Below are 27,812 nucleotides of genomic sequence, written 5' to 3' on the forward strand. Positions count from 1 at the left end.
GTTCATTTTGTTTATGGTTTCCTTTGCTCTGCAAATGCTTTTGAGTTTAATTAGATCCCATTTGTTTATTTTTGTTTTTATTTTCATTTTTTTCAAAGACTATCTTATTTTACTTTTTAAAAGATATTTATTTATTAATTATATTTGGCTGCGTTGAGTCTTAGTTGTGGCACGCAGGATCTTTTGTTGCAGTGTGCGGGCTCTTTGTTGTGGCATGTGGGCTTCTCTCTAGTTGTGGCACATGGGCTCCAGAGTGTGTGGGCTCTGTAGTTGTGGTGCATGGGTTACACAGCGCGTGGCTTCTGTAGTTGTGGCACATGGGCTTAGTTGCCGCACGGCATGTGGGATCTTAGTTCCCCAACCAGGGATCGAAACCATGTTCCCTGCATTGGAAGGCAGATTCTTAACCACTGGACCACCAGGGAATTCCCTGTTTTTCTTTTCTTTTTTTTTTTATGCTTTCATTTTATTTATTTTTTTATACAGCAGGTTCTTATTAGTGATCAGTTTTATACACATCAGTGTATACATGTCAATCCCAATCGCCCAATTCATCACACCACCAACCCCACCCCCCTGCTTTCCCCCCTTGGTGTCCATATGTTTGTTCTCTACATCTGTGTCTCAATTTCTGCCCTGCAAACCGGTTCATCAGTACCATTTTTCTAGGTTCCACATATATGCATTAATATACAATATTTGTTTTTCTCTTTCTGACTTACTTCACTCTGTATGACAGTGTCTAGATCCATCCACGTCTCAACAAATGACCCAATTTCGTTCCTTTTTATGGCTGAGTAATATTCCATTGTATATATGTACCACATCTTCTTTATCCATTCATCTGTTGATGGGCATTTAGGTTGCTTCCATGACCTGGCTATTGTAAATAGTGCTGCAATGAACATTGGGGTGCATGTGTCTTTTTGAATTACAGTTTTCTCTGGGTATATACCCAGTAGTGGGATTGCTGGGTCATATGGTAATTCTATTTTTAGTTTAGGTTTTTTTTTAGTTTTTTAAGGAACCTCCATACTGTTCTCCATAGTGGCTGTATCAATTTACATTCCCATCAACAGTGCAAGAGTGTTCCCTTTTCTCCACACCCTCTCCAGCATTTATTGTTTGTAGATTTTCTGATGATGCCCATTCTAACTGGTGTGAGGTGATACCTCATTGTAGTTTTGATTTGCATTTCTCTAATAATGAGTGATGTTGAGCAGCTTTTCATGTGCTTCTTGGCCATCTGTATGTCTTCTTTGGAGAAATGTCTATTTAGGTCTTCTGCCCATTTTTGGATTGGGTTGTTTGTTTTTTTAATATTGAGCTGCATGAGCTGTTTATATATTTTGGAGATTAATCCTTTGTCCGTTGATTCATTTGCAAATATTTTCTCCCATTCTGAAGGTTGTCTTTTCGTCTTGTTTATGGTTTCCTTTGCTGTGCAAAAGCTTTTAAGTTTCATTAGGTCCCATTTGTTTATTTTTGTTTCTATTTCCATTACTCTAGGAGGTGGATGAAAAACGATCTTGCTGTGATTTATGTCAAAGAGTGTTCTTATGTTTTCCTCTAAGAGTTTTATACTGTCTGGTCTTACATGTAGGTCTCTAATCCATTTTGAGTTTATTTTTGTGTATGGTGTTAGGGAGTGTTCTAATTTCATTCTTTTACATGTAGCTGTCCAGTTTTCCCAGCACCACTTATTGAGAGACTGTCTTCTCTTCATTGTGTTTCCTTGCCTCCTTTGTCATAGATTAGTTGACCATAGGTGCGTGGATTTATCTGTGGGCTTTCTATCTTGTTCCATTGATCTATGTTTCTGTTTTTGTGCCAGTACCATATTGTCTTGATTACTGTAGCTTTGTAGTATAGTCTGAGGTCAGGGAGTCTGATTCCTCCAGCTCCGTTTTTTTCCCTCAAGACTGCTTTGGCTCTTAGGCCTGTTTTTATTTTCATTACTCTAGGAAGTGGATCAAAAAGGATCTTGCTGCGATTTCTGTCAAAGAGTGTTCTTCCTATATTTTCCTCTAAGAGTTTTATAGCATCCAGTCTTATATTTAGGCCTTTAATCCATTTTGAGTTTATTTTTGTGTATGGTGTTAGGGAATGTTCTAATTTCATTCATTTACATGTAGCTGTCCAGTTTTCCCAGCACCATTTATTGAAGAATCTTTTCTCCATTGCATAGTCTTGCCTCATTATCATAGATTAATTGACCATAGGTGTGTGTGTTTATTGCTGGGCTTTCTATCCTTTTCCATTGATCTATATTTCTGGTTTTGTGCCAGTACTGTACTGTTTTGATGACTGTACCTTTCTTGTATAGTCTGAAGTCAGAGAACCTGATTCCTCCAGCTCCGTTTTTCTTTCTCAAGATTACTTTGGCTATTTGGGGTCTTCTGTGTCTCCATACAAATTAAAAAATTTTTTGTTCCAGTTTTGGGAAAAATGCCATTGGTAATTTGATAGGGATTGAATTGAATCTGTAGATTGTTTTGGGCAGTATAGTCTTTTTCACAATGTTGATTCTTCCAATCCAGGAACCTGGTATACCTTTCCATCTGTTTGTGTCATCTTCGATTTTTTTCATCAGCGTCTTATAGTTTTTGGAGTACAGGTCTTTTGTCTCCTTAGGTAGGTATATTCCTAGGTATTTTATTCTTCTTGATGCTATGGTAAATGGGATTGTTTCTTTAATTTCTCTTTATGATCTTTCATTGTTAGTGTATAGAAATGCAACAGATTTCTGTGTATTTATTTTGTATCCTGCAACTTTACGAAATTCATTGTTGAGCTCTTGTAGTTTTCTGGTAGCATCTTTAGGATTTTCTATGTACAGTATCATGTCATCTGCAAACAGTGACTGTTTCACTTCTTCTTTTCCACTTTGGATTCCCATTATTTCTTTTTCTTCTCTGATTGTCTTGGGTAAGACGTCCAAAACTATGTTGAATAAAAGTGGTGGGAGTGGACATGTTCCTGACCTTAGAGGAAATGCTTTCAGTTTTTCACCATTGAGTATGTTAGCTGTAAGTTTGTCATATATAACCTTTATTATGTTGAGGTATTTTCCCTCTATGCCCACTTTCTTGAGAGTTTTTATCATAAATGGGTGTTGAGTTTTGTCAAAAGCTTTTTGTGTAGCTATTGAGATGATCATATGGTTTTTATTCTTCAGTTTGTTAATGTGGTGTATCATGCTGATTGATTTGCGGATATTGAAAAATCCTTGCATCCTGGGATAATCTCACTTGATGATGGTGTATAATCCCTTTAACGTATTGTTGCATTCAGGTTGGTAGTATTTTGTTGAGGATTTTTGCGTCTATGTTCATCAGTGATATTGGCCTGTAATTTTCTTTCTTTGTGGTATCTTTGGTTTTTGTATCAGGGTGATGGTGGCCTAATAGAATGAGTTTGGGAGTGTTCCTTCCTCTGCAATTTTTTAGAATAGTTTCAGAAGGGTAGGTGTTAACTATTCTCTAAATGTTTGGTAGAATTCACCTGTGAAGCCATCTGGTCCTGGACTTCTGTTTGTTGCAAGTTTTAAAATCACAGATTCAATTTCAGTACTTGTGATTGGTCTGTTCATATTTTCTATTTCATCCTAGTTCAGTCTTGGGAGATTGTATCTTTCTAAGAATTTGTCCACTTCTTCTAGGTTGTCTATTTAATTGGCATATAGTTGCTTGTAGTAGTCTCTTATGATGCTTTGTATTTCTGTGGTGTCTGTTGTAACTTCTCCTGTTTCATTTCTAATTTTATTGATTTGAACCCTCTCCCTCTTTATCTTGATGAGGGTTCTAAAAGTTTATCAATTTTGTTTATCTTTTCAAAGACCCAGATTTTAGTTTCATTTAGTTTCATTGATCTTTTCTGTTGTTTTCTTCATCTCTATTTCATTTATTTCTGTTCTGATTTTATGATTTCTTTCCTTCTAATAACTTTGGGTTTTGTTTGTTCTTCTTTCTCCAGTTGCTTCAGGTGTAAGTTTAGGTTGTTTATTTTCCTTGTTTCCTGAGGTAAGAGTGTATTACTATAAGCTTCCCGCTTAGAACTGCTTTTGCTGCATCCCATAGGTTTTGGGTCATCATGTTTTCATTTTCATTTGTCTCGTATTTTTTTTATTTCTTCAGTGATCCATTGGTTGTTTAATAGCATATTGTTTGGCCTCCACATGTTTTTGTTTTTTACTGTTTTTTTTTTCTTCTTGTAGTTGATTTCTAATCTCATAGCATTGTGGTCAGAAAAGATGCTTGATATGATTTCAATTTTCTTAAATTTACTGAGGCTCTCTTTGTGGCCCAGCATGTGATCAATCTTTGAGAAAATTCCATGTGCACTTGAGAAGAATGTGTATTCTGCTGCTTTGGGATGGAATGCTCTGTAAATATCAATTAAGTCCATCTGGTATAATGTCATTTAAAGCCTGTGTTTCCTTATTGATTTTCTGTCTGGATGATATATCCATTGATGAAGGTGGGGTGTTAAAGCCGCCCACTATTATTGTGTTACTGTCTATTTCTCCTTTTATGGCTGTTAGTATTTGCCTTGTATATTGAGGTGCTCCTATGTTGGGTGCATATATATTTACAATTGTTCTATCTTCTTCTTGGATTGATCCCTTGATCGTTATATAGTGTCCTTCTTTTTCTCTTGTAACAGTCCTTATTTTAACATCTATTTTGTCTGATATGAGTATTGCTACTCAAGCTTTCTTTTGATTTCCATTTACATGGAATACATTTTTCCATCCCCCACTTTCAGTCTGTATGTGTCCCCAGGTCTGAAGTGGGACTCTTGTAGACAGCATATATATGGGTCTTGTTTTTGTATCCATTCAGCCAGCCTATGTCTTTTGGCTGGAGTATTTATTCCGTTTATGTTTAAGGTAATTATTGATATGTATGTTCTTATTGCCATTTTGTTAATTATTTTGGATTTGTTTTTGTAGGTGTTTTTACTTCCCTTCCTCTTTTGTTGTCTTCTCTTGTGGTTTGATGACTAACTTTAGTGTTGTGTTTGGATTCCTTTTTCTTTTGTGTGTGTTTTTCTAATATAGATTTTCAGTTTGTGGTTACCATGTGGTTTTGATATATCAGTCTATATATATGCAAGATTGTTTTAAGTTGCTGGTCTTTTAATTTCAAATGCATTTCCAATATCCTGAATTTGTGCTCTCCTCTTCTCACAATTGCTGGTTTTGATATCATACTTTTTGGGGGATGATTTCCTACCTTTACTATATGTTTGCCTTTACTGGTGAGATTTTCCAGTCATAATTTTCTTGTTTCTAGTTGTGGCCTTTTCTTTTCTGCCCAGATATGTTCCTTTAGCATTTGTTGTAAAGCTGGTCTGGTGGTGCTGAATTCTCTTAGCTGTTCTTGTCTGTAAAGCTTTTCATTTCTCCCTCAAATCTGAATGAGAGCCTTGCTGGGTAGAGTATTCTTGGTTGTAGGTTCTTCCCTTTCAACACTTTAAATATATTGTGACACTCCCTTCTGGCCTTCAAGTTTCTGCTGAAAAATCAGCTGATAACCTTATGGGGACTCCCTTGTACATTATTTGTTGCTTTTCCCTCATTGCTTTAATATTTTTTCTTTGTCTTTAATTTTTGTCAGTTTGATTACTATGTGTCTCAGCATGTTCCTCCTTGGGTTTATCCTGCCTGGGACTCTCTACGCTTCTTGGACTTGGGTGACTGTTTTCTTTCCAATGTTAGGGAAGTTTTCAGCTATTATCTCTTCAAATATTTTCTCCAGCCCTTTCTCTTTCTCTTCTCCTTCTGGGACCCTATAATGCAAATGTTGGTGTGTTTAATGTTGTCTCCTAGGTCTCTTAGTCTGTCCTCATTTCTTTTCATTCTTTTTTCTTTATTGTGTTCTGTGGCAATGATTTCCACCATTCTGTCTTCCAGGTCACTTATCCATTCTTCTGCCTCAGTTATTCTGCTATTGATTCCTTCTAGTGTATTTTTCATTTAAGGTATTGTATTGTTCATCTCTGTTTGTTCTTTAGTTTTTCTAGGTCTTTGTTAAACATTCCTTGTGTCTTCTTGATCTGTGCCTCCATTCTTTTTCCAAGATTTTGGATCATCTTTACTGTCATTATTCTGAATTCTGAATTCCTTTTTGGGTAGATTGCCTATCCCACTTCTCTTAGTTATTCTTCTGGGTTTTTTTCTTGTTCTTCATCTGAAACATATTCCTCCACTGTCTCATTTTGTCTAAATTTCTGTGATTATGTTTTCCATTCTGCAGGCTGCAGGGTTGTAGTTCCTCTTGCTTTTGGTGTCTGCCCGCTGGTGGGTGAAGCTGGTCTAAGAGGCTTGTGCAGGCATCCTGATGGGAGGGAATGGTACCTGCCCACTGGTGGGTGGAGCTGGGTTTTGTCCCTCTGGTGGGCAGGGCTGTGTCAGGGATTTGTTTATCAGGCAGCTATTTATTCAAGATGACTTTAAGCAGCCTGTCTGCTGATGGGTGGGGCTGTGTTCCCACCCTGTTGGTTGTTTAGTCTGAGGCGTCCCAGCACTGGAGCCTACAAGCTTTTGGGTTGGGCCAGGTCTTGGTGAGAAAATGGTGGCCTCCAAGAGGGCTCATACCAATGAGTACTCACCAGAACTTCCACTGCCAGTGTCCTTGTCCCTGCAGCGAGCCACAGCTGCCCCCCGCCTCTGCAGGAGACCCTCCAATACTAGCAGGTAAGTCTGGCCCAGTCTCTTACGAGGTCACTGATTTTTTCCCCTGGGTCCTGGTGTACACGAGACCCTGTGTGCACCCTCCAGGAGTGGAGTTTCTGTTTCCTCCAGTCCTGTGGAATTCCTGTGATCAGACACCCCTGGCCTTCAAAGCCAGATACTCTGGGCTTCCTCCTCCTATTGCCAGACCTCCAGGCTGGTGAATCTCACATGGGGCTCGGAACTTTTACTCCTATGGGAGAAAGTCTGTGGTATAATTGTTTTCCAGTTTGGGGGTTTCCCACCTGGCATGAATGAGATTTGATTTTATTGCAATTGCACTCCTCCTGCCATCTCATCGTGGCTTCTTTATCTTTGGATGTAGGGTATTTTTTGGTAGGTTCCGGTTTTTAGTTTAGTTTAGTTTTGTTTTTCTGATCAGTGGTTGTTCAGTAGTTAGTTGTGATTTAGGTGTTTCTGTAAGAAGGGGTGAATTCATGCCCTTCTACTCCGCCATCTTGTCTCATCCCCGCTAAATGCCTTTAAACTACAGAATTTAATCCAGAATTCCTCCCATTGCTTGCATGAAGCCTTCCTTGTTCCGTTGCTGTATCCTCGGCTAGAGAGCAGTCTGTGGCAATTTAAAACATGGCTCTAATGTTTTTTGACATTCCTCGCATCAAGAACTGGGGGCTGTGTCCTTCCCCTTGGACCTGGCCTCTGTGACTACTTGTTTAATGGGATATGGCAGAGGTGACACCTGCCAGTCCTGGGTCAGGCCTCATGGACCTGTTGGCTTCCACTTCCTGACTCTTGGGCCCTGGCCGCCATGCTGTGAGGCAGTCCAAGTGTCAAGGCACAGGCCATGTGGCAAGGCCAGCAGACCCACCCCAGAGGTAAGCTAGCGCACCTCCAGATGTTTCCAGCCCCCATACTCAAGTTACTTCATGCTTTTGTGCCACCCTGACTGTCTTGGGACACAGATGAGCTGTTTCCACTGTGCCTTTTTGAATTCCAGACCCAAAGAATCTGGGAGCATGATAAATGGTTGTATTTTTGTTACTAAACTTGGGGTGGTTTGTTACAGCAGTAGATGAAGACCCGTGTGAGTCTGCATTTGATTTTTCCTCTTTCTGGTTTCACTCTCTGATCTGGGCCATGAGGCAGAAGGAAGCTGCTCTGGCCTTCTGCCCCAGCATCCCCTCTTTTCCCACATCTATTAAGGGTCAGTGCACAGGCTTGGCTGGGCTGACCACCTGTGGGCACTGGTGGGTGAGCAGTACACGTGGGCTGTTCAGTCAGAGCAGGCAAAGTCTGGGGACCACAGAAGCCTGGAGAGTGAGTGGTTACAGGGACCCTTGGGGGTCAGTGGGGTTCATAAAGGGAAGCTGCAGGCAGGTTTCCACTGAAGAGGTGGCTGCGGGACTGGGAAGGGGATCACTCTGAGTCATACCTGCCAATTGAGGGTCAGAGGCCAGGGGCACCCTCATGGGATCACCCACAAACGTAAAATATGCATATACACACATTCACACAAAACCCACCACTACATATAATGTAAGAAAAGAGATTTTATTACGGATATGCTGGAATTTATACATTCAGGTACAGTTGACCCCTGACCAAGGTGGGGGTTAGGGATGCCCACCCTGTGCACAATTGAAAATCCACGTGTAAATCGATCCATGCAGTTCAAACCCATATTGTTCCAGGGTCAATTGTACCATATACTTCACAATAGTCACCTTGGCCTTTACGTCTGATTCCAGCGATGCTGCTCTCTGCTGAGAACACTTAGCTCCTATTTTGGAATTTCCTGAGCCATCCAAGAAAATATGACTTTATGGTGATATCTTGGTCAAATTACCACGTCATTCCTAAGACTGTCCCCAGTCACTTCTGATTGAAGAAATCCAGTCCCCATTCATGGGGTAGCAGGGCCACCTGAATTACACTACAGGCTTCTAGTGATGCTGCTGTATCCAATCCTTGTTCTCAGCTACCAAGAAGGGAACCCCCACCTGGACCTGGCTTCAACCACCAGGAGGGAGGGTTGGCAGTGACTCAGAAGCCCAGAGATGGAGAGCTCATGGTTTGGTCCCGTGTGGTGCTTGGTCTCGGAGACTCTGCCCTGCTCTGAGGGGGCTGCACTGCCATGTGGGTTTGGACGTGGCAAATGCCAATTCCTGGCAGGGTTGAGATTTCCTCCATAATTTAGGCCATGCAAGCCTACCCCTGGAGCAGGAATAGGGTTGATTCCCCTGCAAATGTTTAGCAGCTACACAAGAGACATGGGCTAGGCTTGGGGTCTGCACATGGATGCTAGGGAGATGGGCATTAGGCACAGAGGGCCATGCAGTGGCCACAATTGCCCTGCTGGTGCTTCATGATCCTCCTTCGGACAGGTTGGCCCTCACAGTAAGGCTCCCAATGTGTGGAGGCCATTCTGTAAGGGCAGAGCAGCCTGGAACCTTCTGTCTGCCCCAGATGCCTGCATATTCATGCTCTGGGGCCCCCTTGCCACTTTCTGCCCTGTGGAGGAAGTCTTGAGGTGCTGGAGGAAGACTTGGCTATGGTTGAGTGCAGATGTGCTGGCGTTCCTGGGGTGGCCACGGGCTCTGTGTGGCCCCCATTCCATGTGGATGGGGCCACTGCCATGTCCACACTGGCTGCCTGTGGCAATCTGAATAGAGACATCTACAAACATGGCACTGGGCCTCCTCTTGGAGAGGCTGGGCTTTCCTGCCAGCGTGCCAGCAGTGGTACTGCACTGTGGCAGTGCCCACCATGCTCTGGGGGACCCATAGGCCCTGCATGCTTGGTCCTTGCTCCTGGCCAGCCCCCTGCCTTGTACAACATGCTTGTTTTAAGTCTGTGCCTCCAAACACCTAGTGCAGCTGGGCTCCATGAATAAATGGTTCTCCCAGAGAGGCTTGGAGAGGAACCTCCCATACGGATACCTTTTTGGGTTCTGCCTGTTACACTGTTGATGGGCCAAGAGCCTTGGGCTTCCTGCCAATACCTGGGCAGTGCCCAGTAGGCTAAGCTCCAGTGGGGCTGCCCAGTCCACTGCAGGCCTGTGTGTCTGTGTCTGTGTAGTTAGTGTCTGTGCATATGTCTGTGTGTTGGAGTGTGTGTAGTTATGTGTCTCTCTGTGTGCCTGTTTATATTTCTGTGTGTTTCTGCATCTGTGTGTGTGTAGTGTCTGTGGTGTGTGTGTGTCTGTGTGTCTGTGTATAGTTTACCTGTCTCTGTGTCTGTTTGTATTTCCTTGTGTGTTTATGTGTCTGTGTCTGTGTCCATGTGTGCCTCTGTATGTGTTTGTGTGTAGTTTATGTGTGTCTGTGTGTTGTATGAGACAGTGCTTTCCACAAGCGTAACCTTGGCTGCAGCCCTAGGCTGGAGGCGGGAAAGGGCGTGAGAAAATAAGAGGAACACTGGTCAGGTTTATCAGCTCTAGCAGAGAACTCTTAAAATGCAGAACAGAAAAAGGTAGAATAGTCACTCATTTTGCATTTCCCCAATTCTTGTTCACAGGGAAAAACCCGTTACAAGTATCAATACTTGGCTACCTTCTACAAGTAGAGCTTGACAAGGGCACAGCAAGCGCAGGTTGCACCTGGCGTTCAGAGAGGGCTCTGGCCTCTGGCCAGGAGCCTCTTGTCTTCATTTCCTGACTGTCTCCTGCAGCTGCTGGGGTGAGGGAGCAGGGGCGGGAGCGGGGACTTGGGGGGTGGGGGCTGCCTGTCGTGATGCCTGTGGGCGTGGCCAGGCGGGCAAGAGGACTGCGGAGCGGGCTGGGAGCGCCTGACTCCTGGGACTGCCTCCGTCACCATTCAGAGCTCTCACCTTGGACCGTAAACTCACTCTTGGAGGAAGATCAAGTCTTCAGGTTCGTTGGGAGAGAGGTGAGGAGCTGACCTGTTCTGGGGAGCAGGCGGGGTTTTAATAAGCCTGTGCTGAGTTGTTGCTTTAAGGAGCAAAGAGAGTTCCTCTAAGGGAAAACGCGCGAAGTCTAAGACTGGGTAGCTGGTGTGAGAACGCGGGCTCACCACCACGCCAAGCATTTCCCGGGTTTAATGGCTCACCGGGAGGCAAGTTCCCAGGACAAAGGGCGCCCGAGCCCGGTGGGCCACGGGGATCAGGAGGAGGAGAATTTGGAAGTGTTCAGGCAGCAAATGTTCTGCCTGAACTGCTGGGTGGCATCTGCTCCCACTGCTGGCTTAACCCACGTGAGCGCTAGTCAGGCGTTCCTGTGGAATGGAATGTGCCAGGGTGAAAACACTGAATCCCTCAGAGCTGCTTCTCTGCACTCTGGCCACACACACAGTGGAATAAATGGATTTAATGTCGCCAGTTCTTTCCAAGGACATGGATATAAAGCACAGGCATCCCTGGGTGTGGATGTGTTTGGGTTTGCACACCCAGGCCTGGGCCAGGGTGTCAGGGCAGGTGTCTGGGGCTCCCACCACACTGGCCTGGCTGAGCGCTGATTTAAGGGATGTGACAATTCTACAACGTGCAGTGATTCTGAGGAAGAGCCAACAGGAGGCTGTGAGCAGGGTGGGCTGTTTCTATAGCCTAAATACAAGGCAGTCCACTGTAACCTACATCATCTAGGAAATGCCATCCCTGGGGTGTGCTTGTCAGGGGTGGGCATGAGGTCTGCTGTCCAGGCCCCTGGTGCAAGGCTTGCCAGGGCTTGGAGGGCCTGGGAGCTTGAATGCATCTGGGGATACCTACTCGCACTTATTATAATTGCTAATAAGGATTAAATCTCATTAGAAACAACAGAGGTGAAAGCCCTAGGTAAACTGTAAAGGATTGCACAAAAACTGCTCCTTATTGCAAATTTAGCTTACAAGCACTTGAGTGCAGTTGTTCAAATCAGGTGTAATGTGGGGGTGATTTAGGAACATAAGTTCCTAAAGTTTTACTGCACTGATGAAAAGGAAATGCTGATACTACTCTTGTTCTTTGAGAAGACATGACACCCTTGGGGTTAGCTGAGGTCTGAGATCATCAGGAATCATGGGGGAGGGGGAGATCCTAGCTGCTGCTGGAGACTCAGCAGCCTAGATGCCTGAGAAAGGTTTTAAGCCTGAGTCCAGGGCATCACGTGTGTTTTGGAAAGATCGCTGTGGTTAAGTGGTGGGGAGCAGCTAGGGGGCTCTAGAAAGCCACTGCTGAGTCCTGCCAGCTGAGAGATAGCTGCACAGTCAGGTCAGGGGGGCACTGCCTAGGTGAGGGGTCTGCAGGGTCAGAGGGAGTCGTCAGAGGCGCTCCTGATTTGTGATATGTGCACCTGAATGGTCGCAGGGCCCCGGGGGAAGGGCCAGGCCTCAGGACTTCAATGGGGGTGTTTGGGCACCTTGGAGACATCGGGGTAGACAAGAAGGCAGCTGGACACAGTGGTCTGGGCTGCAGAGGGGAACTGGGGAGTCACCTGCCCGCGGGTGAGAACCTCACTCGCTGGTTGGATTTTACAGAGGTTTGATTCTGGATTTTGCTGCGGGGTGCGTGGAGGCACTTGCCTGCTCTCAGGGAGCCGCGAACCTGCACAGGTCGGCCATGTGCAGGGCCCCTGAGACCCCCAGCCCAGAGGAAAAGCACTCTGCAGGGGTGGGAGCAGGACTCCGCCCAGCGCAGGTCTCTTTTCAAGTAGCAGGATCTGATCTCGGTGGGACAGCCAAGAGCAGTCCTGAAGAGAGATCTTAGTTCCCTGCCTGGGAATTGAACCTGGGTAGTCTGGATGAAAACCAGGAATCCTAGCCGCTAGGCCACCAGGGGCTAGAGGCTAGAAGCAAAGGGGCCCTAGATCTTTCCCCCGTTTGAAAGCAAGAATGTTTCAAGGAGGCAAAAACTGTAAAAACAGGTACAAAGTTTATTATTAAAGACACAGCACAACGTATGGGAGAGCACACAGAGAAGCAATTTGTTTATTTGAGACAGAGCAGGACAGAAATACACACCCAGAGAGAAGGGGTCTGAGCGTCCTCTCTAACGAGGAGGAGCGCAGTGTAAGTCAGAAACGAGGCAGAAATACGCCCCGGGAAAGGAGGGCGGGCGTCCCGAACGAGGAGCGCAGTACAGAGGCGACTTAAGTCCCTTCTACAGGACAGTCCTTCCAGGTCTTTGTTTACCTTTGGCCAATTATCTCGTTTCTTTTTTCACACCTGACTGGTCCCAGGACCCTCCCCACATGCGTGCGTGACTTTTTGCTAAGCTGGACCTCACCCCAGAGGCCTGTGGGTGCATGTCCACACACACTATGGGGTGGCGGCCCCTCCCTTTTTGACCCCCAAGGAGGCTTCCTGCGCATGTGCAGACAGGGAAGTGTCCCTTGACCTCAGGAGTGCTCATCGTATCTCCTTACTTCAGCAGAGCGCAGCTTCTGCCACCAGCTTTGTCCTTGGAGTGTCTGGGTGAGACCAGAGCTTCAGAGTTGCTCCACTTGACAAACCCCAGGTGTCCGGCCCAGGGGCCCATCTATCTCCTACCTCAGATCTAACGTCTCCCACAGTGGGGAGAGGAAGAGAGAGAGAGAGAGAGAGAGAAGAGAGAAGAGAGCCTGCAGCTGGGCTGGCAAAGCCCACTTCCCGGAGCACTGAGTGGGAGGGCCACCTTCCGAGCCTCCAAGCTCAGAGGAAGGCCACCCTTGTCCACTGAAAAAGAAATGCACAACCTAAAAGTTGAGAATTATGCTTTATTCAGTGGACTTTCTGAGGACTCATGCCCCAGAGGAATAGCTCTGAGGGACTGCTTCGAAGAAGTAAGGGCGGAGCCAGGATATATAGGAGTTTTTGCCACAAAAACCAGGTAGTTGGAACATCAAAAGATTACTGTTAATTAAAAAGAACCAGACATCTCAAGTTAAGGAATTTAGTGCTTTTCTATATATGGGAAGATACGAGAGTCTGGGCTCATTGAAATCATTCCTTTGATATGCACCTCAGCTCTCTGGGGCCAGTATCCCGCTTGCTTTTCTCCATCCTGAATCTCCTCAGGGTGCGCAGTCGGAAGTGGCTGCAGAGGCTGATTGCTCGATGGCCACAACATCCTTTGTTTACTGACATGGCAGGCGACATTCGTGGTCCACACTTTAAAACGAGAACATAAAGGGAGGCTTTTAACCAAGTTTGTTCATTGCAAGAGCCATCTGAAGGGATTAAGGATCAGACTCCACAGTCTGTGTCCTGGCCTGGAGTGGGATAAGGGCAAAGGCCCCTGCACTGCCCTTGCTGGGAAATGTCTGTCTCTGTGCACAGGCTGGGCTGAGAGGAGGCTGACTCCACGGCCCCAGGGTCTACACCTGCACCTTCCCTGGGCTTCATCACCTAGAAAGAGTGCACCAAATTCAGTGGACCCAGCCACAGTCCCGAGGTTGCTGCCACCTGGACAGTTCTGCACCAAGAAGGAAGCTTTGGTCCTGAAGGGTGTGTTACGTGGAGAGGGACATTCCATGACTGGGGTGTCTTCTCAGGACTCAGACATTGTCCATGGGAGGAGGGAATTGCCTGTAGAGTGATTACTTTTTAGTAATCAAGTTTTCACAGCAGCTAATATGCTTTTTTTCTGTCTTCTCTTTTCATTATTGCATTATGTCAAATGATTAAAGAACTTGGAGAAAGGTGTTCTTAAAATTTACAGAGAAACCATTTTCCATTTGATGTGTATTGCTGCTGCTAATTTATGCACTACTGTAAAACCACCACGCTGGCATTGTATTCAGTAATACACTTTATTTAATTGGCATGCCTGTGCAGGAGAGGGCACCACATTCTCAGGACAGCCAGAACAGCACCACAACACAGACAGTGCACCAAGGAGATGCTTGTTTAGGTGCAGTCTTGCTGGGCTGAAGGCCACTGAGGGCAGGTACGTAGGACTTCTCGCCTTCCACTTCCTGTCCCTTATGTCCCTGCTGCCTCATTTGCACCAAACCTGAGCTCTCCTCTGTAAATGCAAAGAAATACCATCATGCCCACAAAGCCCCAGCCAAGTTCTGCTGTCAGAGCCATCAGGAAGGGCTGCAGGTGTCCGGCCCTGGCTGGAGCATGGGGAGCACAGCTCTATCGATCCCCTTTTCTCAACACCTCCGTTGTTGAGCTTCCCCTCCGGCCCAGAGCAGCGAACAACAGCTGCTGGACCAGGTTGGGAAGGGCACAGGGGTAGAACCCCCTGTCTTCCCCAGCAGGGCATGACCAGTGTCCCCCCCATGTGCTGTCCCCTGGGCACCCTTGCACCCAGTGCTGTCATCTGGTGAGCCCCTCCACCACACTCTGGGCACATCCTCTGGAGGAGCAGTGAGGCCGGAGTAGCATGGCCTGGAGCCGGGTCGGTAAGCATCAGCAGGAGGGGCCAAGGCGAGTGGGGAGCATGTTGTGGCAGTCCCGGGATACCAACCAGAGCCTCAGGTAATTTTCAGTCTGCTGCCTCTGAGCTGGGACCGGGAGTAAGCAAGTGCATGCACTCTTCAAGCGGAGTCTTGATTTCCTGCAGCCCTCTGGTGAGCCCCACTGGTTTTCAAATCAGCTAAGTGGGCTCATCCTCCTAGTGTCAGATCCCAGGGTTGGGGTGCCCAATATATGGCTTGAACCCGTCATTGCCCAGGGAAGATCCCTTAGCCTGTGATATCCCCTTCCTCTTCTGGGTCCCTTGCTAGGTATGTGGGTCCCAACTAGATCGCTTCGCCTCCCCTCCTACCAGACTCTGTGTGCTTGTTTCTTTAGAGCCGTGGCTGTAGACGAGCTATTCTGCTAGTCTTCAGGTCATTCTCAGCAAGAATTGCTCTATATGTAGTTATAGTTTTGATGTGTTCATGGGGAGAGGTGAGCTCAGGGTCCTCCCACTCCACCATCTGATCCTGCCTCCTAACCACTCAGATATTGACAACTGGGTTGTTTCCAGTTTTGGCCTATTATGGATAGAGCTGCTATGAATATTTGTATATAGGTTTTTGTGTGAGAGTAAGTTTCATTCATCTAGGATAACTGTCCAGGAGTGCAATTGCTGGAGCATATGATAGCTCTTTTATAAGAAACTGTCAAACTGCTTTCCAGACTGTCTATGACATGTTGCATTCCCACCAGCAGTGTGCGAGGGGTCCAGTCTCTGCCTGCTCACCAGCATTTGGTGGTGTCTCTATTTTTAAATTTTAGGTATGCAGTGATATGTCATCATAATTTTAATTTGCATTTCCCTAATGGCTAATGATGTTAAAGCACATCTTCTCATGTGCTTGTTTGCCATTTATATATACTCTTCAGTGAAGTGACTCCTCATATCTTTGTCCATTTTCTAATTGGGTTGTTTCTTTACTGTTGAGTGTTGAGGGTTCTTTATATATTAGGGATATTAGTCCCTTTCTGAATATGTGATTGGCAAATATTTTCTCCCAGCCTGAAGTTTGTCTTTCCATCCTCTTAAGTTTTCACAGAGCAAAAATTGTTTAATTTTTATGAATTTCAATTTATCAAAAATTTTTTTGTTTTATGGATTGTGCTTTTGGTGTCAAGTTTAAGGCTCTTTGCCAATCCCCAGATCCTGAAGAATTTTTCCTATGTTTATTTCTTAAGCTTTTATAGTTTTACAATTTACATTTAAGTCTGTGGTCCATTTTGGATAAACTTTCATATAAGATGTAAGACAGAGCTAAAAGTTCTTCTCTCTCTCTTTTTTGCCTACAGATGTCCAATTGCTCCAGCAGCATTTGTTGAACAGGCTGTATTTCTTGAATTGAATTGCTTTTGCGCCTTTGTCAAAATCCATTGAGCATATTTGTATGGGCCTATTTCTGGGTCCTCTGTTCTGTTGCATTGATCCTTGTGTGTATATCTCTGCCCACACCACACACTCTTAGCTATAGAGTAAATCTGGAGATTGAATAGATTGGCTCCTCCCACTTAAATCTACTTTTTCTAAATTGTTTTAGTTATTCTCAGTTATTTGCTTTTCCATATAAATTTTAGAATAATCTTATTTATATCTATAAAAAATCTTTCTGGAATTCTGATAGACATTGCATTAAATCCCAATCTTGGGAACATTGACTTCTTCACTATATTGAATCATCCAATCCGTAAGCTTGATTTATCTCTCCATTTATTTAGATCTTCTTTTATTTCTTTCATCAGCATTGTGTAGTTTCCAGCATATGAGTCAGTAAATGTTTTATTAGATGTATACCTATTTATATTTTTTAGCAATTGTAAACGGTATTATGTTTTTAATTTTGAGGTCGACCTGTTCATTGATAGTATGTAGAAATACTAGATTTTGAAATGTTTATCTTGTATTCTATAACCTTGCTGAACTCACTTATTAGTTCTATGAGATGTTTGTAGGTTCCTTGGGATATTTTGTGTGTAGAAAATCATACCATCTGCAAATTGAGACAGATTTATCTCTTCCTTTCTACTCTGTATGGCTTTACTTCCTTTTCTTGTCCTATTAGCCTAGCTAGAGTTTCCAGTACTATATTGAGTGGGAGTGGTGGGATTGGACATCTTTGCCTTGTTCCTGATCTTAGCAGGAAGTCTTCAAGTTTCTCACCATTATGTATGATGTTAGCTATAGGTTTTTGGTAGATAATCTTTATCACATTGAGGAAGTTACCCTCTATTACTGTTTTTCTTGGAGTTTTTATCATGAAGGGTGTGGAATTTTGTCAAATGCTTTTTTCTGCATCAATCAATATGATCATGTGATTTTTCTTCTTTAACCTGTTAATATGGTAGATAATATTGATTGATGTTTTTATTAGCTTTATTGAGGTATAACTTAACATACCATACAATTCATCAATTTAAATGGTACAATTCAGTGGTATTTAGTATATTCACTGAATTGTGTGACCATCACCACAGTCAATTTTAGAACATTTTCACCAACCCAAAATGAACCCTACACACATTAGCAGTCACTCCTCACTTTCCTCCAACGGTGCTCTCCTCCGTCCATCCTAGGCAAACACTAATCTACTCCCTGTCTCTATAGATTTGCCTATTTGGAAGATTTCATATGTAAATGGAATTGGGCAATATGTGCACTTTTGTGACTACCTTCTTTCACTTAACATAATGTTTTCAAAGTTCATCCGTGCTGTAGCATGCATTGGTATACTCTTCACTTTTTATTGTTAAATAATATTCCATTCCACATTTTATTTATCCTTAATCAGTGATCAACATTTGGGTTGTTTCCAAAATAATACAAAAAAATATTCATAATACTTTTACAAAGAGTATGCATATACTTTTTGAGTATTAAAAATGCTTCTATGAATATTAATGTACAAGTTTTTGTGTGAACATATGTTTTCATTTCTCTTGAGTATATACCTAGAAGTGGAATTACTGGTTCATATTTAACATTGGTCAACCTGTGAATATTGAACCAGCCTTGAGTCCCTGGAAAAAACCCTACTTGGACATGGTATATAATTCTTTCTACATATTGTGGAATTTCCTGTGCTAATATTTTGTCATGGTTTTTTGCATCATAGTCATGGAAGATACTGGCCTGTAGTTTTCTTTTTTTTGTACTGTCTCTGTCCGATTTTGGTATTAGGTAATGCTGGCCTCATAAAATTAATTGGGAAGTATACCTCATCTTCTGTAATCTGCAAGAGATTGGGTAGGATTGGTGTTAATTCTTCTTTCATTGTGGGGTAGAATTTTCAGTGAAATCATCTTGGCCTGGAATTTTTTGGGGGGGGAACTTAAAAATTCAAACTCAATTTACTTAATAGTTATAGGATATTCAAATTATTTTGTATTGGGTGAGTTATACTAATTTGTGCTTTTTTGAAGAATTGGTCCTTTTCATTTAGTCAAATTTATGTGTGTAGAGTTGTTCATAGTGTTCGATTATTATCCTTTTGATGTCTGGTGGTCTGTGGTGATATTCCCCATTTCATTCCTTGTGTTGGTAATTTGTATTCTCTTTTTTCTTTGTCAGTTGTGCTAGAGGTTTGTCAATTCTATTGACGTTTTTGAAGAACTTGTTTTTGTTTCATTTTCTCTGTTGTTTTTCTGTTTTCTATTTTGTTGTTTTTATACCTATTATTTTCTTATTTTTTGTTTGCTTTGGGTTTGTCTTGCTCTTTTTTTTTCTAGGATATTGAGAGGGGAGCTTAGATTATCAATGAGACTCTTTCTCCTTTCCAATATGAGCAATTAGTGCTATAAGTTTCCCTCTCATCACTGCTTTAGCTGTGTTCCACAAATTTTGATATGTTATGTTTTCATTTTAATTCAGTTCAATATAATTTTGGTTTACCTTGAGACTTTGACTCCTGGATTATTTAGAAGTGTGTTTTTTAATTTCCAAGTGTGCAAATTTTTGGCCTTTCTGTTATTAATCTCTAATTTGGTTCCATTATGTCTGTAAAACACACTGTATATTTCAATTCTTTTGAATTTGTTGAGTTTTTTTTAATGGCTCAAGGTGTATATGGCCTTGATATATGTTCTGTGGGCATTTAAAAAAATGTTTTGCTGTTGTTGGGTGGTTTATTCAATAGATGTCAATTAGATCCCATTTGATGATGGTATTGTTCAGTTCTTCTGTATCCTTGCCAATTTTCTGTCTTGTTGTTCTATTGATTGCTGATAGAGAAATGAAATATCCAATGCTATAACTGTACATGTCTGTTTCTCCTTTCAATTCTGTCAGTTTTCCATCACATATTGTGAAGCTCTGTTGTTTGGTGCATACACATTTCATATTTCTATGTTTTCTTGGTAAACTGACCCATTTATTATTTTACAATATCTCTGTCTGCCCCTAGTAATTTTCTTTGATCTGAAGTTTACTATATCTTGTACCAATACAACCACTCATGCTTTTTTTGGATTAATGCTTGAATGATATATCTTTTGTCCATCTTTTTACTTTTAGCCCACCTATCTTGTTATTTTTGAAGTGAATTTCTTGTAGACTGCACATAAATAAGTTGTGTTTTTTAATCTACTCTGCTAATCTCTGCATTAATTTTTGTATTCAGACCACTTATATTCAATGTAATTTTGATATGTTAGGGCTGTGGGTTACTTAAATATATTTTAGAATCCCATTTTGATTTATAGTATTTTTAAATGTATCTTTTATAGCTTTTCAAAGGGGTTGCTCTACATATTAAATTATGTATACATTACATGTCACAGTACTGTTGCCATTATTTTATCAGTTTGAGCAAAATCTAGAAAGCTTACCTCCCTCTCCATTCTTTTTTTTTTTTAAAGCCTGGATAATAATTATAAAATATAATCATCATGTAAATAGGTGTATTGGGGTGGAGAGGCACATATAAATTTTATGGTTGGGGCACTTTTTTTTATGATTTTAAAAAAATTTTTATTGGAGTATAGTTGATTTACAATGTTGTGTTAGTTTCAGGGGTACAGAAAAGAGAATCAGTTATACGTATACATATATCCACTCTTTTTTAGATTATTTTCCCATACAGGCCATTACAGAGTATTGAGTAGAGTTCCCTGTGCTCTACCGTAGGTCCATATTTGTTACCTATTTTATATATAGTAGTGTGTATATGTCAATCCCAATCTCCCAATTTATCCCTCCTCCCTTTACCCCCTGGTAATCATAAGTTTTTTTGGTTTTTTTTTTTAACATCTTTATTGGAGTAAAATTGCTTTACAATGTTGTGTTAGTTTCTGTTGTATAACATTGTGAATCAGCTATATGTATACATATATCCCTATATCCCCTCCCTCTTGGGTCTCTCTCACACCCTCCCTAGCCCACCCCTCTAGGTGGTCACAAAGCACTGAGCTGATCTCCCTGTGCTACGTGGCTGCTTCCCACTAGCTATCTATTTTACATTTGGTAGTGTATATATGTCCATGCCACTCTCTCACTTCGTCCCAGCTTACCCTTCCCTCTCCCCGTGTCAAGTCCATTCTCTACGTCTGCGTCTTTATTCCTGTCCTGCCCATAGGTTATTCAGAACCATTTTTTAAGATTCCATATATATGTGTTAGCATGCGGTATTTTTTTTTTCTCTTTCTGAGTTACTTCACTCTGTATGACAGACTTTAGGTCCATCCACCTCACTACAAATAACTCAATTTCGGTTTTTTTTTATGGCTGAGTAATATTTCATTGTATATATGTGCCACATCTTCTTTATCCGTTCATCTGTTGATGGACACTTAGGTTGCTTCCATGTCCTGGCTATTGTAAATAGTGCTGCAATGAACAGTGTGGTGCATGTCTCTTTTTGAAATATGGTTTTCTCAGGGTATATGCCCAGTAGTGGGATTGCTGGGTCATATGGTAGGTTTTTTTTTTTAGTTTTATAAGGAACCTCCATACTATTCTCCATAGTGGCTATATCAATTTACATTCCCACCAACGGTGCAAGAGGGTTCCCTTTTCTCAACACCCTCTCCAGCATTTATTGTTTGTAGATTTTTTGATGATGGCCATTCTGACCAGTGTGAGGTGATACCTCATTGTGGTTTTGATTTGCATCTCTCTAATGATTATTGATGCTGAGCATCCTTTCATGTGTTTGTTGGCAATCTGTATATCTTCTTTGGAGAAATGTCTATTTAGATCTTCTGCCCATTTCTGGATTGGGTTGTTTGTTTTTTTGATATTGAGCTGCATGAGCTGCTTGTATATTTTGGAGATTAATCTTTTGTCAGTTGCTTCATTTGCAAATATTTTCTCCCATTTTGAGGGTTGTCATTTCGTCTTATTTATGGTTTCCTTTGCTGTGCAAAAGATTTTAAGTTTCATTAGGTACCATTAGTTTAGTTTTGTTTTTTATTTCCATTACTCTAGGAACTGGGTCAAAAAGGATGTTGCTGTGATTTATGTCATAGAGTGTTCTGCCTATGTTTTCCTCTAAGAGTTTTATAGTGACTGGCCTTACATTTAGGTCTTTAAGCCATTTTGAGTTTATTTTTGTGTATGGTGTTAGGGAGTGTTCTAATTTCATACTTTTACATGTAGCTGTCCAGTTTTCCCAGCACCACTTATTGAAGAGGCCTTCTTTATCAAAGATAAGGTGACCATATGTGCATGGGTTTATCTCTGGGCTTTCTATCTTGTTCCATTTATGTACATATCTGTTTTTGTGCCAGTACCATACTGTCTTGATTACTGTAGCTTTGTAGTATAGTCTGAAGTCAGGGAGCCTGATTCCTCCAGCTCTGTTTTTGTTTCTCAAGATTGCTTCGGCTATTTGGGGCCTTTTGTGTTTCCATACAAATTGTGAAATTTTTTTTTGTAGTTCTGTGAAAAATGCCATTGGTAGTTTGATGGGGACTCATTGAATCTGTAGATGGCTTTGGACAGTATAGTTATTTTCACAATGTTGATTCTTCCAATCCAAGAACACAGTACATCTTTCCATCTGTTTGTATCATCTTTAATTTCTTTCATCAGTGTCTTATAGTTTTCTGCATACAGGTCTTTTGTCTCCTTAGGTAGGTTTATTCCTAGGTATTTTATTCCTTTTGCTGCAGTGGTAAATGGGAGTGTTTCCTTAATTTCTCTTTCAGATTTTTCATCATTAGTGTATAGGAAGGCAAGAGACTTCTGTGCATTAATGTCGTATCTGGTTGCTTTACCAAATTGATTGATTAGCTCTAGTAGTTTTCTGGTAGCATCTTTAGGATTCTCTATGTATAGTATCATGTCATCTGCAAACAGTGACAATTTTACCTCCTCTTTTCTGATTTGGATTCCTTTTATTCCTTTTTCTTCTCTGATTGCTGTGGCTAAAACTTCCAAAGCTATGTTGAAAAATAGTGGTGAGAGTGGGCATCCTTGTCTTGTTCCTGATTTTAGAGGAAATGGTTTCAGTTTTTCACCATTGAGAAAGATGTTGACTGTAGGTTTGTCACATATGCCCTTTATTATGTTGAGGTAAGTTCCCTCTATGCCTACTTTCTGGAGAGTTTTTGTCATAAATTGGGTGTTGAATTTTGTCAAAAGCTTTTTCTTCATTACTGAGATTATCATATGGTTTTTATCCTTCAGTTTGTTAATGCAGTGTATCACATTGATTGATTTCCATATATTGAAGAATCCTTGCATTCCTGGGATAAACCCCACTTGATCATGGTGTATGATCCTTTTAATGTGCTGTTGGATTCTGTTTGCTAGTATTATGTTGAGGATATTTGCATCTATGTTCATCAGTGATATTGGCCTGTAGTTTTCTTTTTTTGTGACATCTTTGGTTTTGGTAACAGGGTGATGGTGGCCTCGTAGAATGAGTTTGGGAGTGTTCCTCCCTCTGCTATATTTTGGAAGAGTTTGAGAAGTATAGGTGTTAGCTCTTCTCTAAATGTTTGATAGAATTCGTCTCTGAAGCCATCTGGTCCTGGGCTTTTGTTTGTTGGAAGATTTTTAATCACAGTGTCAATTTCAGTGCTTGTGATTGGTCTGTTTGTGTTTTCTGTTTCTTCCTGGTTCAGTCTTGGAAGGTTGTACTTTTCTAAAATTTGTCTATTTCTTCCAGGTTGTCCATTTTATTGGCATATAGTTGCTTGTAGTAATCGCTCATGATTCTTTGTATTTCTGCAGTGTCAGTTGTTACTTCTCCTTTTTCATTTCTAATTCTATTGATTTGAGTCTTCTCCCTTTATTTTCTTGATAAGTCTGGCTAATGGTTTACCAATTTTATTTCTCTTCTCAAAGAACCGGCTTTTAGTTTTATTGATCTTTCCTATTGTTTGCTTCATTTCTTTTTCATTTATTTCTGATCTGATCTTTATGATTTCTTTCCTTCTGCTAACTTTGTGGTTTTTTGTTCTTCTTTCTCTAATTGCTTTAGGTGTAAGGTTAGGTTGTTTATTTGAGATGTTTCTTGTTTCTTGAGGTAAGATTGTATTGCTCTAAACTTCCCTCTTAGAACTGCTTTAGCTGCATCCCATAGGTTTTGGGTCATCGTGTTTTCATTGTCATTTCTTTCTAGGTATTTTTTTATTTCCTCTTTGATTTCTTCAGTGATCTCTTGGTTATTTAGTAGTGTATTGTTTAGCCTCCATGTGTTTGTATTTTTTACAGATTTTTTCCCCGTAATTGATATCTAGTCTCATAGCATTGTGGTCAGAAAAGATACTTGATATGATTTTAATTTTCTTAAATTTACCGAGGCTTGATTTGTGACCCAAGATATTATCTATCATGGAGAATGTTCCTTGAGCAGTTGAGAAGAAAGTGTGTTCTGCTGTTTTTGGATTGAATGTCCTATAAATATCAATTAAGTCCCTCTTTTTTAATGTGTCATTTAAAGCTTGTGTTTGCTTATTTATTTTCATTTTGGGTGATCTGTCCATTGGTGAAAGTGGGGTGTTAAAGTCCCCTATTATTATTGTGTTACTCAATTTCCTCTTTTATGGCTTTTAGCATTTGCCTTATGTATTGTGGTACTCCTATGTTGGGTGCATAAATATTTACAATTGTTATATCTTCTTCTTGGATTGATCCCTTGATTATTTTGTTGTGTCCTTCTTTGTCTCTTGTAATAGTCTATTTTAAAGTCTATTTTGTCTGATATGAGAATTGCTACTCCAGCTTTCTTTTGATTTCCATTTGCATGGAATATCTTTTTCCATCCCCTCACTTTCAGTCTGTATGTGTCCCTAGGTCAGAAGTGGGTCTCTTGTAGACAGCATATATGCAGGTCTTGTTTTTCTATCCATTCAGCTCATTTGTGTCTTTTGGTTGGAGCATTTAAACCATTTACTTTTAAGGTAATTATCGATATGTATTTTCCTATTACCATTTTCTTAATGGTTTTGGGTTTGCCTTTTTTGGTCTTTTCCTTCTCTTGTGTTTCTGCCTAGAGAAGTTCCTTTAGCATTTGTTGTAAAGCTGGTTTGGTGGTACTGAATTCTCTTAGCTTTTGCTTGTCTGTAAAGGTTTTAATTTCTCCATTGAATCTGAATGAGATCCTTGTTGCCTAGAGTAATCTTTGTTGTAGGTTTCTCCCTTTCATCACTTTAAATAGGTCCTGCCAGTCCTTTCTGGCTTGCAGAGTTTCTGCTGAAAGATCAGCTGTTAACCTTAATGGGATTCCCTTGTATGTTATTTGTTGCTTTTCCCTTGCTGCTTTTAATATTTTTCTTTGTATTTAATTTTTGATAGTTTGATTTATATGTGTCTTGGCGAGTTCCTTCTCGGATTTTTCCTGTATGGGACTCTCTGCGCTTCCTGGACTTGATTGACTATTTCCTTTCCCATGTTAAGGAAGTTTTCCACTATAATCTCTTCAAATATTTTCTCAGACCCTTTCTTTTTCTCTTCTTCTTCTGGGACCTCTATAATTCGAGTATTGGTGGGTTTAATGTTTTCCCAGATGTCTCTGAGACTGTCCTCAATTCTTTGAATTCTTTTTTCCTTATTCGCTCTGTGGTAGTTATTTCCACTATTTTATCTTCCAGGTCACTTATCCATTCTTCTGCCTCAGTTATTCTGCTACTGATTCCTTCTAGAGAATTTTAAATTTCATTTATTGTGTTGTTCATCGTTTGTTTGCTCTTTAGTTCTTCTAGGTCCTTGTTAAACCTTTCTTGTATTTTCTCCATTCTATTTCCACGATTTTGGATCATGTTTACTATCAATACTCTGAATTCTTTTTCAGGTAGACTGCCTATTTTTTCTTCATTTCTTTGGTCTGCTGGGTTTTTACCTTGCTCCTTCATCTGCTGTGTATTTCTCTGTCTTCCCATTTTGCTTAACTTACTGTGTTTGGAGGTCTCCTTTTTGCAGGCTGCAGGTTTGTAGTTCCTTTTGTTTTTGGTGCCTGCCCCCAGTGGGTAAGGTTGGTTCAGTGGGTTGTGTAGGCTTCCTGGTGGAGGGAACTGGTGCCTGTGTTCTGGTGGATGAGGCTGGATCTTGTCTTTCTGGTGGCCAGGACCGTGTCAGGTGGTGTTTTTTGGGCTGTCTGTGAAATTAGTATGATTTTAGGCAGCCTCTCTGCTAATGGGTGTGGTCATGTTCCTGTCTTGCTAGTTGTTTGCCATGGGGCGTCCATCACCGTGGCTTGCTGGCCATTGGGTGGAGCTGGGTCTTAGCATTGAGACGGAGATCTCTGGGAGAGCTCTCACCAATTGATATTATGTGGTGCCGGGAGGTCTCTGGTGGTCCAATGTCCTGAACTTGGCTCTCCCACCTCAGAGGCTCAGGCCTGACACCATGCTGGAGCAGCAAGATCCTGTAAGCCACACAGCTCAGAAGAAAAGGGAAAAAAAAAAAGAAAAAATAAATCAAAATGAAAAAATAAAAAAATAATTTTAAAAAAAGTAACAAAAAAAGAAGAGAGCAACCAAACCAATAAACAAATCCACCAATGATAACAAGTGCTAAAATCTATACTAAGATAAACATAAAAATCAGTAACAAGTCAGTTGCAGAGAGCAAACCCCAAGTCTACAGTTGCTTCCAATGTCCATTGCATCAATTTTGGGTTGATTCATTGTTTCTTCAGGTACTCCACAGATGCAGGGCACCTCAAGTTGATTGTGGGGATTTAATCTGCTGCTCCTGAGGCTGCTTGGAGAAATTTCCCTTTTTCTTCTTTGTTTGCACAGCTCCTGGGGTTCAGCTTTGGTTTTGGCCCCACCTCTGCGTGTAGGTTGCCCTCAGGGTTCTGTTCCCACCCAGAAAGGATGGGGTTAAAGTAGTGGCTGATTAGGGGGCTCTGGCTCACTCATGCTGGTGGGGGGAAGGGTACAGTATTTATAATTGGAATGCAGGGCAAGCCTGTGGTGGCAGAGGCTGGCGTGACGTTGCAACAGCCTGAGGCGCACTGTATATTCTCCTGGGGAACTTGTCACTTGATCATGGGACCCTGGCAGTGGCGGCTGCACAGGCTCCCGGGAGGGGAGGTGTGGATAGTGAGCTGGGCTTGTACACAGGCTTCTTGGTGGCTGCAGCAGCAGCCTTAGCATTTCATGCCCGTCTCTGGTGTCCGCGCTGATAGCTGCAGCTCGTGCCCATCTCTGGAGCTTGTTTAGGCGATGCTCTGAATCCCCTCTCCTCACTCACCCCAAAATAATGGTCTCTTGCCTCTTTGGCAGCTCCAGACTTTTTCCCGGAATCCCACCTGTCTAGCCGTGGCGCACTAGCCCCCTTCAGGCTGTGTTCACGCAGCCAACCCCAGTCCTCTCCCTGGGATCCGACCTCTGAAGCCAGAGCCTCAGCTCCCAGCCCCACCTGCCCCGGCGGGTGAGCAGACAAGCCTCTCGGGCTGGTGAGTGCTGGTCGGCACCGATCCTCTGTGCGGGAATATCTCTGCTTTGCCCTCCACACCCCTGTTGCCGTGCTCTCCTCCGTGGCTCCGAAGCTTCCCCCCTCCCACCCCCATCTCCGCCAGTGAAGGGGCCTCCTAGTGTGTGGAAACTTTTCCTCCTTCACAGCTCCCTCCCAGAGGTGCAGGTTCCATCCCTATTCTTTTGTCTGTTTTTTCTTTTTTCTTTTGCCTTACCCAGGTACGTGGGGATTTTCTTGCCTTTTGGGAAGTCTGAGGTCTTCTGCCAGCGTTCAGTAGGTGTTCTGTAGGAGTTGTTCCACATGCAGATGTATTTCTGATGTATTTGTGGAGAGGAAGGTGATCTCCGCGTCTTACTCCTCCATCATCTTGACGGTCCCATGTCCCTCTCCATTCTTTATCTCACCAATTTGTGACAAATTGTCTTAAATATTTCCTCTACATACATTGATAACTGTATCAGAGAGTGTTACAATATTTGCTTTAAAAATCAAACATAATGTACAAAATTCCAAAAGACAGAAAAAATGTATTGTATTTGCTCTTATTTTTCCATTTCCATTATTATTTTCACCTTCCTGATGTTCCAAAATTTCTTCTCTTAATCTTTCTTTTTTTGTTTAGCGAACTTTCTTTGGCCATTCTTTTAGGATAGGTCTGCTGGCAACAAATTCTCTCAGTTTTCTTTCATCTAAGGTCCTGATTTCCCCTACATTCCTGAAGGATATTTGCACTAGATAAAGGATTCGGGGTTGACAGTTCTTCCTTTCATTACTTGAAAAATATGGTGCCACTTCTAGCCTCCATGGTTTCTGTTATTTGAATTTTTTCCCCCTGTAAGTACATCTTCATTTTTCTCTTGATGGTTTCAAGACTTTT

At 42.0% G+C, this 27,812-nt stretch overlaps 1 protein-coding gene across 5 annotated transcripts in view; it reads left to right on the forward strand.

Annotated features, from left to right (window-relative positions):
* The first annotated feature begins 10,462 nt into the window (after positions 1–10,462).
* OCA2 (OCA2 melanosomal transmembrane protein) overlaps positions 10,463–27,812 on the forward strand; it is a 299,171-nt gene continuing 281,821 nt past the window's right edge. For 3 of the 5 annotated variants that reach the window (XM_061199031.1, XM_061199036.1, XM_061199032.1), the window contains exon 1: positions 10,463–10,584. The gene's annotated coding sequence lies outside the window, so the exon portion shown is untranslated. The remainder of the gene's footprint in view (positions 10,585–27,812) is intronic. The other 2 variants (XM_061199033.1, XM_061199035.1) reach the window with 1 other exon arrangement.

This window comes from Eubalaena glacialis, chromosome 1 (assembly GCF_028564815.1).
Source record: "Eubalaena glacialis isolate mEubGla1 chromosome 1, mEubGla1.1.hap2.+ XY, whole genome shotgun sequence".
Taxonomy (NCBI): Eukaryota; Metazoa; Chordata; class Mammalia; order Artiodactyla; family Balaenidae; genus Eubalaena; species Eubalaena glacialis.